At 45.1% G+C, this 11,757-nt stretch overlaps 1 protein-coding gene across 1 annotated transcript in view; it reads right to left on the reverse strand.

Moving 5' to 3' along the window:
• The window catches only part of INPP4B (inositol polyphosphate-4-phosphatase type II B), a 763,890-nt gene extending 755,460 nt beyond the window's left edge, over nt 1-8,430 (reverse strand). The window contains exon 1 of the mRNA XM_007111238.4: nt 8,215-8,430. The gene's annotated coding sequence lies outside the window, so the exon portion shown is untranslated. The remainder of the gene's footprint in view (nt 1-8,214) is intronic.
• Between the last annotated feature and the right edge of the window lie 3,327 nt (nt 8,431-11,757).

The following is an 11,757-nucleotide window of genomic DNA, read 5'->3' on the forward strand; positions in this document are numbered from 1 at the left end:
AAAAAAAAATGCCAAAAGAAAAGCCAAAAAAATGCCAACAAGTCAAAGTTGCAAGGATGGCTAAACAAATGATAGTGATTTGTACACCTAACTACCAGATGGCAATTTAAAAAAAAAAAGAAAGAAAGAAAAGGTTAGAGCAGTGTTTACAGGTACAGGAAAAGTGATTTTCTTTTTTATTCATTGCTGTAAACCAGAAAAGAGCTTTTAGCATAGTACCTGGCACATAGTAGGTGCTCAATCAAATTCTAAACTGAACAACAGAATTCTAAGTGGAAAAAAAAATCAAGACATTTTCACACATACACACACACACATGCATGCACGTACTGTAATCTCAACTTTTGTAGAAGAATCACAAAATCTAGAAAGAATCACAGGATTCTAGAAAGAAATATGATAAAACACTAAAAATACGTCCTTGGATGATTTTTTTCTGCCTCTTTAGACTTTTCTCTACTTGCCAAAATTTTTTCAATGGAGATCTATTACATTTATAATCTGGAAAAAAAAAATGAGTAGAAAAAAAAAAAATCAAGTGGAAGCCAACTGGCTCAATTATTTCTTGTTACACTATTCTGAGTATGTACCATTCATCACTCCCACCCAAAATATAAAGTGAGAAATCGGAATATGAATAGCATGAATAAATTGGGAGGCAGTCTTTAAAACACAGCCCAGGAAAGAAAACATTATAGTAAATTTCAAAAAAGTCAAAAAAATTATGTGTCTAGTATTAAGAAAATTATACAGGGCCTTTGTTCCCTATATAATTTTTACATATGAAAAGTATGGCATGGCTTAAACCCTTTAGATACAAAATACTTGTTTTCTCTACCATGGAATTATATTTTCTCTTAGACACATAATATCATAATGATTTATACATAATGGTTACTGTCAATTTTTTGAAATCTGAAAAAAATCCTACTCATTTAAAATTTCAACTCAACACAAAATCTAACAGGTATATTTTAGGAGATTCATGACGTTTTCAAAGGGGAGGACCAAACGATTTTTCAGATTGGCAAACTCTCAAACACACTCACCAGGGATAACTAGCTCTAGAAAGTGAAGTGCCATGTTACCTAGAACATAAAATCACCTGGAGGTATGACCGCTGGGCTCATTCACTGAAAGGCCAGTTTCCAGGACTGTGTGATTTAAATTCACACTTCAGCAAAATTATAGATTACTACGTGTAAGTAATTTAAGACAGCTGGTAAAATCTTGACTCATGCAAACTAAAGTCTCGCATGCCAAGGGCCTGCTGTTGTCTACGATGTCTGCCTCTTTAGAAGTAAAATGTTACATAAGAGAACCGTAGTGACAAGGTATGCAGACAGTATTTGTTTTACTAAGAAGCCTAATGCAGTCATTGGTTTATCAAGCATGTACTAACTACCTACCATGTTCAAGGAACATTACTGCACACTTTTGTTGATTAAAAAAAATACGACATAGAACCTAAGTTGAAATCGATTCCTTAATTATATAGTCTGCCATATTTTCCAGAAACAAATTCATAATTTGCACATAATTTAACTATTGCTAAGATTCCTAATTTTTTAGTTGAAATATGTAGTGTTCTTACTTTAGTAATTTTTTTAAATTGCCCTTCACATGATACCTATTTTTTTAAATAACTGCTTCACAAGTATATTTCCTTTGATATAATTTCTAGGATTTGCTTCCCAAAACTGCAGAAAGGGGAAGAGTGAGATTGTGGATGAAACAAGAATGGCCATGATTTGACAATTACTGAAGTTGGCTGGTGGGAACACGAGAGTTCATTGTACTATTTTTTATTATGTTTAAAATTTTACATACTACTAAAAAGTCTTTTAAAAGAAATCTATTTCTTAATTATGCCAATTTATGTTGATTAATTTTTCCCTTGGTTTCCATTCCCACAACTGCCCCGTCCAGTGAACATGGTTTGAAACACCTACCATGTTGATCTTGAGGAGGTTCCAATCAGGTGGCTACACAATGCATGGGACCCATTCTGGTGCACGGAGGATGGAATAAATTTTAATTCTGCCATGGCCCATGATTTAGTCATTCAGCCAAAGAAAGGGATGCTGACATCCAGATAAACCAAGAAGAAATGGTTTGGATAAATCTCAGCTGTCACAATAAAGTAAATTACAGTGCTACGTGGCTAATCCAATTTGGTCACTGTGATGGCCAGGCCATCACTATTACAGAGGACATTAGGGAACTGCTGAAGTGTCAGGGAGACAATCTGCACTTTTTTTTTTTCTTTTTTGCATTGTCCCAAGGGCAATAAGATAGAGGAAAAATTAAGAATTAGAGCCTTCAAGACCTAGACAAAAGAATTTGCTCAGCCTGTGTAATGAGAGGATTAGGATTAAAATGCAAATGGTTAATACAATGTCTGTTTTAGAATGACCACACTGGGTGGGGAGGAGTTCTACCATGTGCCCTTAATTTTGTCTTTACCTTTTTCTTACCCGGTCATAAGCACAATTCTGGCACGTTTAGTTCAATTAATTGCTAAGAATTCCCCACATGAGCAGACCCCACATAAAAGCAGAGTATGTTAAATATTACAATCAAATCTTTAAAGTATTACAAACAATAGATTTTCTACATATACTGCTAAGGATTTAGCTGCCTGTTGATTTTAATTTCATTAGCTTGCCTGTGATATAAATAAATTCTGTGTAAAAGAACAGCTTTAATAATGAATATATTGCAATTTAAAAGACCCAAGGCTACTAAGCATTGCACACTGCCACCTAGTGCTGTCTCTTTCACTCCAAATGCACAATGGACGCCTTCAGGAAAGTGGAAATGCTCTATTTAAAAGCAAATTTATCCAAAAAGATAGCTCTGGAACATATTTATTCATAACTGCTTCAAGAGAAGAAAGCTATTAGGGAGAAATGAAATTACACATACCATAAAATCATCCCTGTCTCATAAATTTAGGTAAAAAAGATGATTAGATTAGTAAATATGAAAAGTTATGGGTTTTGTTAATGAAGACATGAAATTTTTTTAAAGCGTGATTTTTTTTTTTTTTTTTTTTTTTTTTTTTTTTTGTGGTACGCGGACCTCTCACTGTTGTGGCCTCTCCCGTTGCGGAGCGCAGGCTCCGGACGCGCAGGCTCAGCGGCCGTGGCTCACGGGCCCAGCCGCTCCGCGGCATGTGGGATCCTCCCGGACCGGGGCACGAACCCGCGTCCCCTGCATCGGCAGGTGGACTCTCAACAACTGCGCCACCAGGGAAGCCTCAAAGGGGTGATTTTTTTAATACTGTGCAGCAAGTATGTAGCATATTCTATTATGAATGTGACATATGCCAATGCTCCAAGTGGAATATGTGGTTATCTAGCAAGTTTGGTATATGAAAATGTTCAAAAGGGCTTTGTAGGATGTTAAATAATCACTAATGATACTTTCAAGCTTTCTTAAGGACATCGCTATAATCTCCCCTCATCTACAGGTTATTACTTCAATTTAAGATGTCACTGGTTTTTAGTTCTACTTTATTTTCCCAGCGGTGAGTAATTTTTGTGGTTTGGTTGTGCTAATTGCTCAGGCTCATCTCTGATCTTTTGGCTAGAAGAATAAAGCCGCAAGAAAATGAAATGAGAAATGTTTGAAAGACTGGATTAAACAAAGGGCTGCTATAGAGAACTTTGCTATGGGTAAGGGAGTGCATTTTATTTGCTTTACTGTATTCTACAATGGTAGTTCCCAGTTAGGTCTACTTAATGCACGGTAGCTACCTATTTTAAGAACTAAGGTGAAAGGTGAGAGACTCATATTTCTGTCAATTAAGTTTGTTATAATGAAAAATGTTCAGAGGATTCCCTTTAAAGCATTGCTGCTTAACTTTTAAAAAATCACACTCCGTTTAGAGACACATAAAAATCTGTTTCTCCTTTTAAAGTACTTATAATTTATAAATACATGATATATTAAAACAACTCATATATGGAAATTTTAAAGAACTATATTTTACGTTGATCTTGGAAGACATTTTTCATTGTTGTCGTTACTCCGATAATTCAAATTCAGAGTGAGGATTAAGGCCGCCTGTGTATCCCACAGACTTCTCTCCATCCTTGGCAATGTGGAAAATAGAGCACATAGCTCAGTATTTTCAACATCAAGCCTGTTGCAGTGCTTCATTTTAACAACCAGAAAGGCAGGTAGAAAAAGAAAGATAGGTAAGATTCAAATCGATGGAAGGGAAGGAATGAAGGAAGGAAGGGAGGGAAGGAGGGAGGGAGGGAGGGGGAGAAGGAGGGAGACGTTCACCTTTGAGGGAAGTGTTGCCTCCATCCCCTTGAAATCATTAATTTAGATAATTCCCAAAGGAATCTCTGATCACAGCCACATGATCTAGACAACTTCTCACTACTTCCTTTAATCAGCTTAACCGAATGAATACTGCCAAGTCTATTCCACTTAGCTCTGCAAAGAGCTATTTTGAGGCCTCTCCACACAATTAGGACACCTAGTTGGCATGGCTGCCAATGCAGAAGACAGAACTTACTCAAAATATTGCAATGTAAGAAACTCAGTTTGGAAAACATGATTTAAGAACACATATTACATTGAAATCCAATTCTTCACACTATGTTGGGATTACATCTATCAGTGTTCAATAAAATTACAAAGTCAATTGGAAAAAAAAAGTCTGAAGTTGCAGCTCTTGGATATTCCACTGGCCTTATGGTATACCATGTATTAACAAGATACTTCTAGGACATAAGATAGTGGTTACAACTGTCCCTTATATAAGAAAAATCCCACAGCAGTTGCAGGTATACAAATGAGATAATTATAATAATTATACTTCATAAGCTTTTTCAAATGCTCCTACTGGTCGACAAGGTCATGAAAACATATAACGTAAGTGAACTAACCAGTCTTGATTCAAATGATGATAATGCCTGGGACTCTCAAGATTCCTTAAAATTTTCTCCCATATCTTAATGCGTTTCTAGGTATCAATACATACTGCATTTAAAGTTTCGGAAAACAAAAGCTATGCGCATTTGCACACAAAAATGCAATCATGGCATTATCATTCGGATTTATCTAAAAATAAATGTTTAAACTGAAACTATTTGTCTAATAACCTCATTTCTTAGCCTGAATATGAAAGTATGTATATTTGTGTATCCTAAAGAGCTTTATAATCAAAGATTTCTAACTCAATATTAAAAAGTAGTCACAAAGTGGCTATGAAGCACGTTCCCTAAGGCTTTAGAAAGATAGAACACATGGAAAAATTAAGGTACAGAATACAGAAGAGACAGATACAGCTTTCAAATGAACATTAACATTAAACTTGAGATTATCTAAAACAGCACATTTCTAGCTATTAAAATCCCCATGGGGCTTCCCTGGTGGCGCAGTGGTTGCGCGTCCGCCTGCCGATGCAGGGGAACCAGGTTCGCGCCCCGATCCGGGAGGATCCCACGTGCCGCGGAGCGGCTGGGCCCGTGAGCCGTGGCCGCTGGGCCTGCGCGTCCGGAGCCTGTGCTCCGCAACGGGAGAGGCCGCAGCAGAGGGAGGCCCGCATACCACAAAAAAAGAAAAACCAAAATAAATTTATTCCACACAGATTACAAAAATTATGATATTTGTACCTCTAATATTAGTACTGGCTGGGGATTGTGCACTATGAAATAAGAAAATGTAACAGATATTCAGTAAGCATTTTGCTAATTATTTCATAACTTTTTTAACTTTGTATTCTCAGAGGTCAGGTAATTACCTGACAGCTGACATCTATTCAGTTGCTAAGAGATATGAGATCAGTTGGCACTTTTTTCTTTGTCTTTAGGAGAACTGCCCTCTTGGGTTTTGCCTCAAAGTAGTGAAAGTAGCCTCTGTCAACCATGTGTGAATTAATATTACTTGTACTAGAAGAAACTCCCAAGTCTCAGAAAGGAAATGAATTGCTTTCAATCTGCACAATTTAGAACAAATATCTGGCTTTTCTCTAAGCCTAATGAGTTTTCCATTTCACACCACTCAAATATAATAGCATTATTTTGTAATCAAATTTAACTGATGAGTCTGTGTTATGAGTATTTTGACAAAAATCTTACGGGGAATGAAGTCATTCAGTCGATTTGCACCCCCAAAGTGAAGCTCAAACCCAACATTTGGAAAGTACTTTCTGCCTATAACTTTGACCATGTGCTTCTTTAAACAGCTGGAGGAACAAGACTAAACGCGGTCTATCTGGTTTTTCTTATACTTTATCAACGGATCAAAAACAAAACACTGTTATAAATATGTACATCCTAACTGATCATTAATTTATCACAAATATTGATTTGCCTAATCACAGAGAATATTCTTCAAAAATAAGGGCAGTATATCAAGCAGCACATGTTTCTGAAAGACACTGAGGATCTAGACTCTCATAACCTTTCAAGGACAATGTTCTAAATCACATTTTAGAGAAATACATTGGAAAAGCATTTCATTGCAGTCGCGTTTTACATTACTACAAATCCAAGAGGTTCAATTTTTAACGCTCAAGTACGTATTACAAAGCCATTGATCATTTACTCTGATTTCACATCAATGCTCTACTGGGGTATATCACAAAAGAACACAAGATCATGCATTTCTTTGTCTATTAAGTGAGACAGTGCCCACTTACCCAGTCCTCTTTTTACTCAACTTCTTGCACTAGCCAGCTGCCCTGTCGGTGGTTCCTTGCACCTTTTATGCTGCTTTAGCATCGTCAGATTACTACTACTGCTGGTCCAGAACCCATTAGGAAAACTCCTTTGACAAGCCAAGGTCTTGGAAATGTAGTCCTACACCTACAAACGGGCTATCTAGTGCCCATCTCGAGGGAAAAGACAATCTACCGCGTCTTCCAGGATTTCACTTATTTTATAGAACCACACCTTTACAAACACGTTCTGTCACACTGAGAGGAAGGAGATACGTAAAATGTAACACCTGGAGTCATAATATGTAATGACCTCAAAGAACACCTCGGAAGAGGGAGGAAACCTAGTTCTGGGCGGAGGGGATTGGGTGGAGACAGGCAAAGTTAATCTGCGTTATTAAAACAAGAGTAATAGAAAAAACCCTCTCGGGTTTTTCCAGTAAGTTTGGGGTGGCAGCGGCTCAATATGCACATCCTCACCCTTATAAACCTCTTGTCCCCAAACAGAAACTGCCGGTGCCTCTCCACCGTGTAGGGGCAGACACCACCCCCCAAAAGAGAGGAGAGTTCAGAGGCATAGGGAGGGGCAAAAGCAGATACGTGGGGCTCCAGCATCCCGATCTTAGTCCCAGCTACACGCCTGAAAATCCATTCAGGAACCAGCCCCTGGCTCCTAACATCCCCGGCCTGGGCCCTCCCTGCCAAAGGTGCCAGAGAGCTCGTAGACCCTGCAGCGCAGCTGTCAGACGCCAAACAATGACTTCCCCACGCCAGCCCCACGACCACGGCCCCCCACCGCCCTCCAGCCACGGCCCCTCGCTGTCGAACCCCTTTAAAAATGAGACCTCTCTGGGCAGGACAAGAGGTGCTCGGTGGCCAAGAAGAGACGCACCGGGCTTCTCTGCCGGAATGAGTTGCCGGGAGTGGGCTGGGGGTGGCATGGAGACGGGGCTCCTTAGGAAACACCGAACCACGGGGCAACGGAGACCCCAGTATCAATCTCCCTTACTCCCACCCCACCCCCACCCACTCGCCTCGAAGACGACTTCTCCCGAGGCGGGCGGCGGCGGCAGGTTAGCGGCCGGGAGGCGGTGGAGAGCGAGTCCCCCGGGGCACCGCAGCCTCTCCAAAAGGACCGCGAGGGTGGGCGGGCGCCGCCTTGGAAGGTCAGTGAGGCCAGAGCTCAGAGTTACGCGGGGCCCACAGAGTGAGCGTGAGGGGGCGAGGGTGACGGTGAACCTGAAGCTGCGCGCGGCCCGGCCAAGGGGCGTCCGGCCAGAGGGTCCACGGGTGTCAGGGGAACCCCGGCAGCCCGGGAGAGACAGCACACCACACCGCTCAGGAGCGAGGGCTGCATGGGGCTATCGGGGCCGCCAGGCTGAGAAACTTGACGCCAAACAGACCGGCTCCCCGCCCCCCCGCCCGCCCCCGCGCTCTCAGACCCGCTCGAACGCCTCGCGAGTCCCCCACCGTCCCCCAGCCCACCCTGCCGAAGCCCCCGCCGAGCCCTCGGAGCCCCGGCGGGTAATTACCTCTCCCGGAGGCGGAGTAGGGGGCGGCAGCGGCAGCAGCAGACACTTTGAGCCTGACTTTCCGGCGTTCGCGGGAGAGCTTGTGCGCGCCAGCGGGAGCTGTAACCTGCTATTTATAGACCGGAGCCTCAGCACCCGGGGCTGGGAACCCGGAGGAAGCGAGCCGGAGGCGCGGCGGCGGCGCAGGGCGCGGGGCGCTGGAGGCGGCTCCCCGAGGCTCCCGCGCCTCCCTCCGGCTCCCGGCGCCTGCCGCGCTCCCCGCTCGTTCCCCGCCCCGCCGCGCCGCGCGCGACCCGGAGAACTTGTCACCAGCGCGGCCGCCTCTCCGGCTGCTCACACGCCCCCTGGCACAATCGCTACTTTCTGTCCCCCCACCCCACCCTTCCCTGCTCCTCTTCCTCCTCCGCTCGTTACCAGCGGTCTCCTCCCAATGTCACCGGCGGCCGAATACAGGCAGCGACGGCAGCGACAGTCGCGCAACTGGCGCAGCTCGCTTTCCGCCACCGATGGAGTGGAGGTGGTGACCCGGCCGCCCAATCCGAAATGACCCCAACACGCTTGCTCCGGGTGCGGACACCCCGCACCCCGACCTTCTGCTGGGCCCCTCTGCCAGCGGGGACGGTCCCCAGCCTGGGCTGCTGGGAGCGCCCCTGCGGAGCGGTGGGGAGAGGTGACCCGAGGCCGCCACGCTGCGGCCGGGGCCGCGGAAACCACAGGGTTTTTAACCGGCGGGAGGAGGCGCCCCGGACCCGGGCATAGACCCGGGAGGTGGGGGGGAGAGGGGGAGGCGGTGTCCCGCGTCACCGGACTTCTGCCTGCCACCGCCCTGGGTCCCGTCTCTCGTGCCACTCCTCCGCCTTGGCCCGGGATGAGGTCGGGCGGAGGAGACCTGGGCACTGGCGGGGCTTCCAACTCAGCGCAGCCCACGGCCACCCACCTCCAGCCCCCAAGTCGCGGCGCGGTGACTGAGGCCGAGCCGCTCCCAACAAGCGTATGACGCGCCTTTGGCAGCCCGGGCGCGTGGGGACAGGTCTACACTCTGCGTGTTTGGGGTGTGGGGAAAACAGGGTACGTAATCGCGCAGTCTGAACCGAGGCTAACACTCCCCCTCTACCTCGCCAACAAGCCCACTGGCGAAGGCGCACAGCCCGGCTATTCCGGTTGGCTGGGGTGTGGGGAGAATAACTCTCCCTCTCTGCGCCTGATAGGTGCCACCTGGCGGTTCTCTTGGGGAGGTTTCCACTGCGCGGCTCAAAGGTCATGGGGATGCTGGGAAGGCCGGGCGAGCGCCAGTCCAGGCAGACACCCTCAGCCTTTCCCCTCCCTAAGGGCACTTTAAATTTACAGTTTAAGTAAGAGTGAGAATGCTAGTACACGCGGGTTACAGTTTGCTCCGCGGAGACGGGACTCCCAAAGTTGGGATGGTGAAGTCGATTTGGGTAAGTCAGTACTTACAGTTACACAGAGTGGGCAGTTGGAGCTGCCCCCAGCTCTCACCCCTGCTGTCGCTCCCTGCATCTAGGCATCCCTTCACTCTGCAAGCATTTAACTGCCACTAGGTTATAAGCTTTATCGATGAGAGCAGAGACTTCGGTGTTTGGGTGTTTTGTTTTTCCCATCACTCTTCCTCAGAACTTGGAACAACGCCTAGCATGCTGTAGCTTCCATAAATGTTTACAGAATGAATTAATAAGCACTATGGGCCAGAAGCTGTGCTTGGCCCGTTCTCTCCCTGCAGCCCTTCCCTTTCCTTCTCTTCAAGCTCTTTCTGCTACACTCAGCCACCATCACAGGTGAGCTGGATGGAGGAACAAAATGGACAAGCAGTCCATGCAGGCCCTGTGAGGATGTGGATCACACCTGAGCCCATTACACAATTAAATTTCTCCTCCATGGGGTAGTGCTGAACACACCCATTTTTTGGAAACAAAACAAAACACCTGTGTCATACTTGGGGCTTGAAGCAATGGATAAATCCTGTTTGCAGAGGTCTGCTGGCGAGATCAGACAACTTTCTCATTGGGCAAGAGTTGCAGCCTTTCCTTAAAATACAGAAAGAGGGAAAGAATATCAGAACATCAGGGTGCCAGAGCTTTGCCACTAAAGTGAAAAGATGTTTGATATATCCGTCGTCTAACTTTAAACGGAGATTTGGTGTATGTGTGTGTGTGTGTTTATGAAGATTGCCACAGTGCCAGAAGCATTAAACCACTCCTTCTAAAAGACAGGGTTGTAAAACAGATGCAGCAACTGTCTTTGTGGAAAAAAACACTTAAAGTAGGATACCCAGAAAACCCTCTTATAATTAAAACCCAGACATTCATCATGCTGACCAAGACTTTTACAGACCATTTACAGGGCTGCTGGGGACAGCCCTGTGACATCCCCATGCGTATCATCTAGGAAGTTTTAATTCTGGAGAGAGAGAATGAATCAAATACATGTACCACATGACCTTTTAAAAACCCATCAATCAGCCTGATATTTACCTTTTTTAGTTATTTGGCGGTGTTTTCCTTGAATAAACCTAGCAGGTTCAGATTCTTCTATGGCTTATTAAACTCACTCAGCACCCACTTTTACAAACCTTGAACTTTTAGCCACTTGTGCCCCCAAAACATAACTCCATTTGCCAATGAAGGACAAAATATTTTTCATTTCCTTTTGATATATCTTTATAGGGCCAGAGACCAAAGGTGATTCCCAGTAGTTACCTTGCTGTCTAAAGCAATAAAATCAAGCCAGAATCTGCAAGGCTGGTACTGCACCCCCCTTTTTCAGTGAAGTAGCTCATACTTTTTCTTTGTATAGAGTCATTATTCCTGGAGCTTTTTATTTCAGGTGAGATTGGTATGGCACAAGGAGGATTCTCCATTTTTGTGAGCCTTTGCTATGAAAAATCTCTTCTAAAATATAGCACCAAGTATGGCATAGTGGTTTTTTGTGGTTTTTTTTTTTTTTTGCGGTACGTGGGCCTCTTACTGTTGTGGCCTCCCCCGTTGCGGAGCACAGGCTCTGAACGCGCAGGCGCAGCGGCCATGACTCACGGGCCCAGCCGCTCCGCGGCACTTGGGATCTTCCCGGACCAGGGCACAAACCCGCGTCCTCTGCATCGGCAAGCGGACTCTCAACCACTGCGCCACCAGGGAAGCCCGGCATAGTGGCTTGTTGTTTACCAAATTTGTTCATTTATATTAATGATAACTTTGTAGATCAAGTCAGTTTTCCTCCCAATTTTTTAAAAATAAATTTATTTGTTTTTATTTATTTTTCGCTGCGTTGGGTCTTCGTTGCTGCGCGCGGGCTCTCTCTAGTTGTGGTGAGCGGGGGCTACTCTTCGTTGCGGTGCGTGTGCTTCTCACTGCGGTGGCTTCTCTTGTTGCAGGGCACAGTCTCTAGGCACGCGGGCCTCAGTAGTTGTGGCTCGGGGGCTCTAGAGCGCAGGCTCAGTAGCTGTGGTGCACAGGCTTAGTTGCTCCGCAGCATGTGGGATCCTCCCGGACCAGGGATCGAACCCATGTCCCCTGACATCGGGAGAGTTAA

Source organism: Physeter macrocephalus, chromosome 7 (assembly GCF_002837175.3).
Source record: "Physeter macrocephalus isolate SW-GA chromosome 7, ASM283717v5, whole genome shotgun sequence".
NCBI lineage: Eukaryota > Metazoa > Chordata > Mammalia > Artiodactyla > Physeteridae > Physeter > Physeter macrocephalus.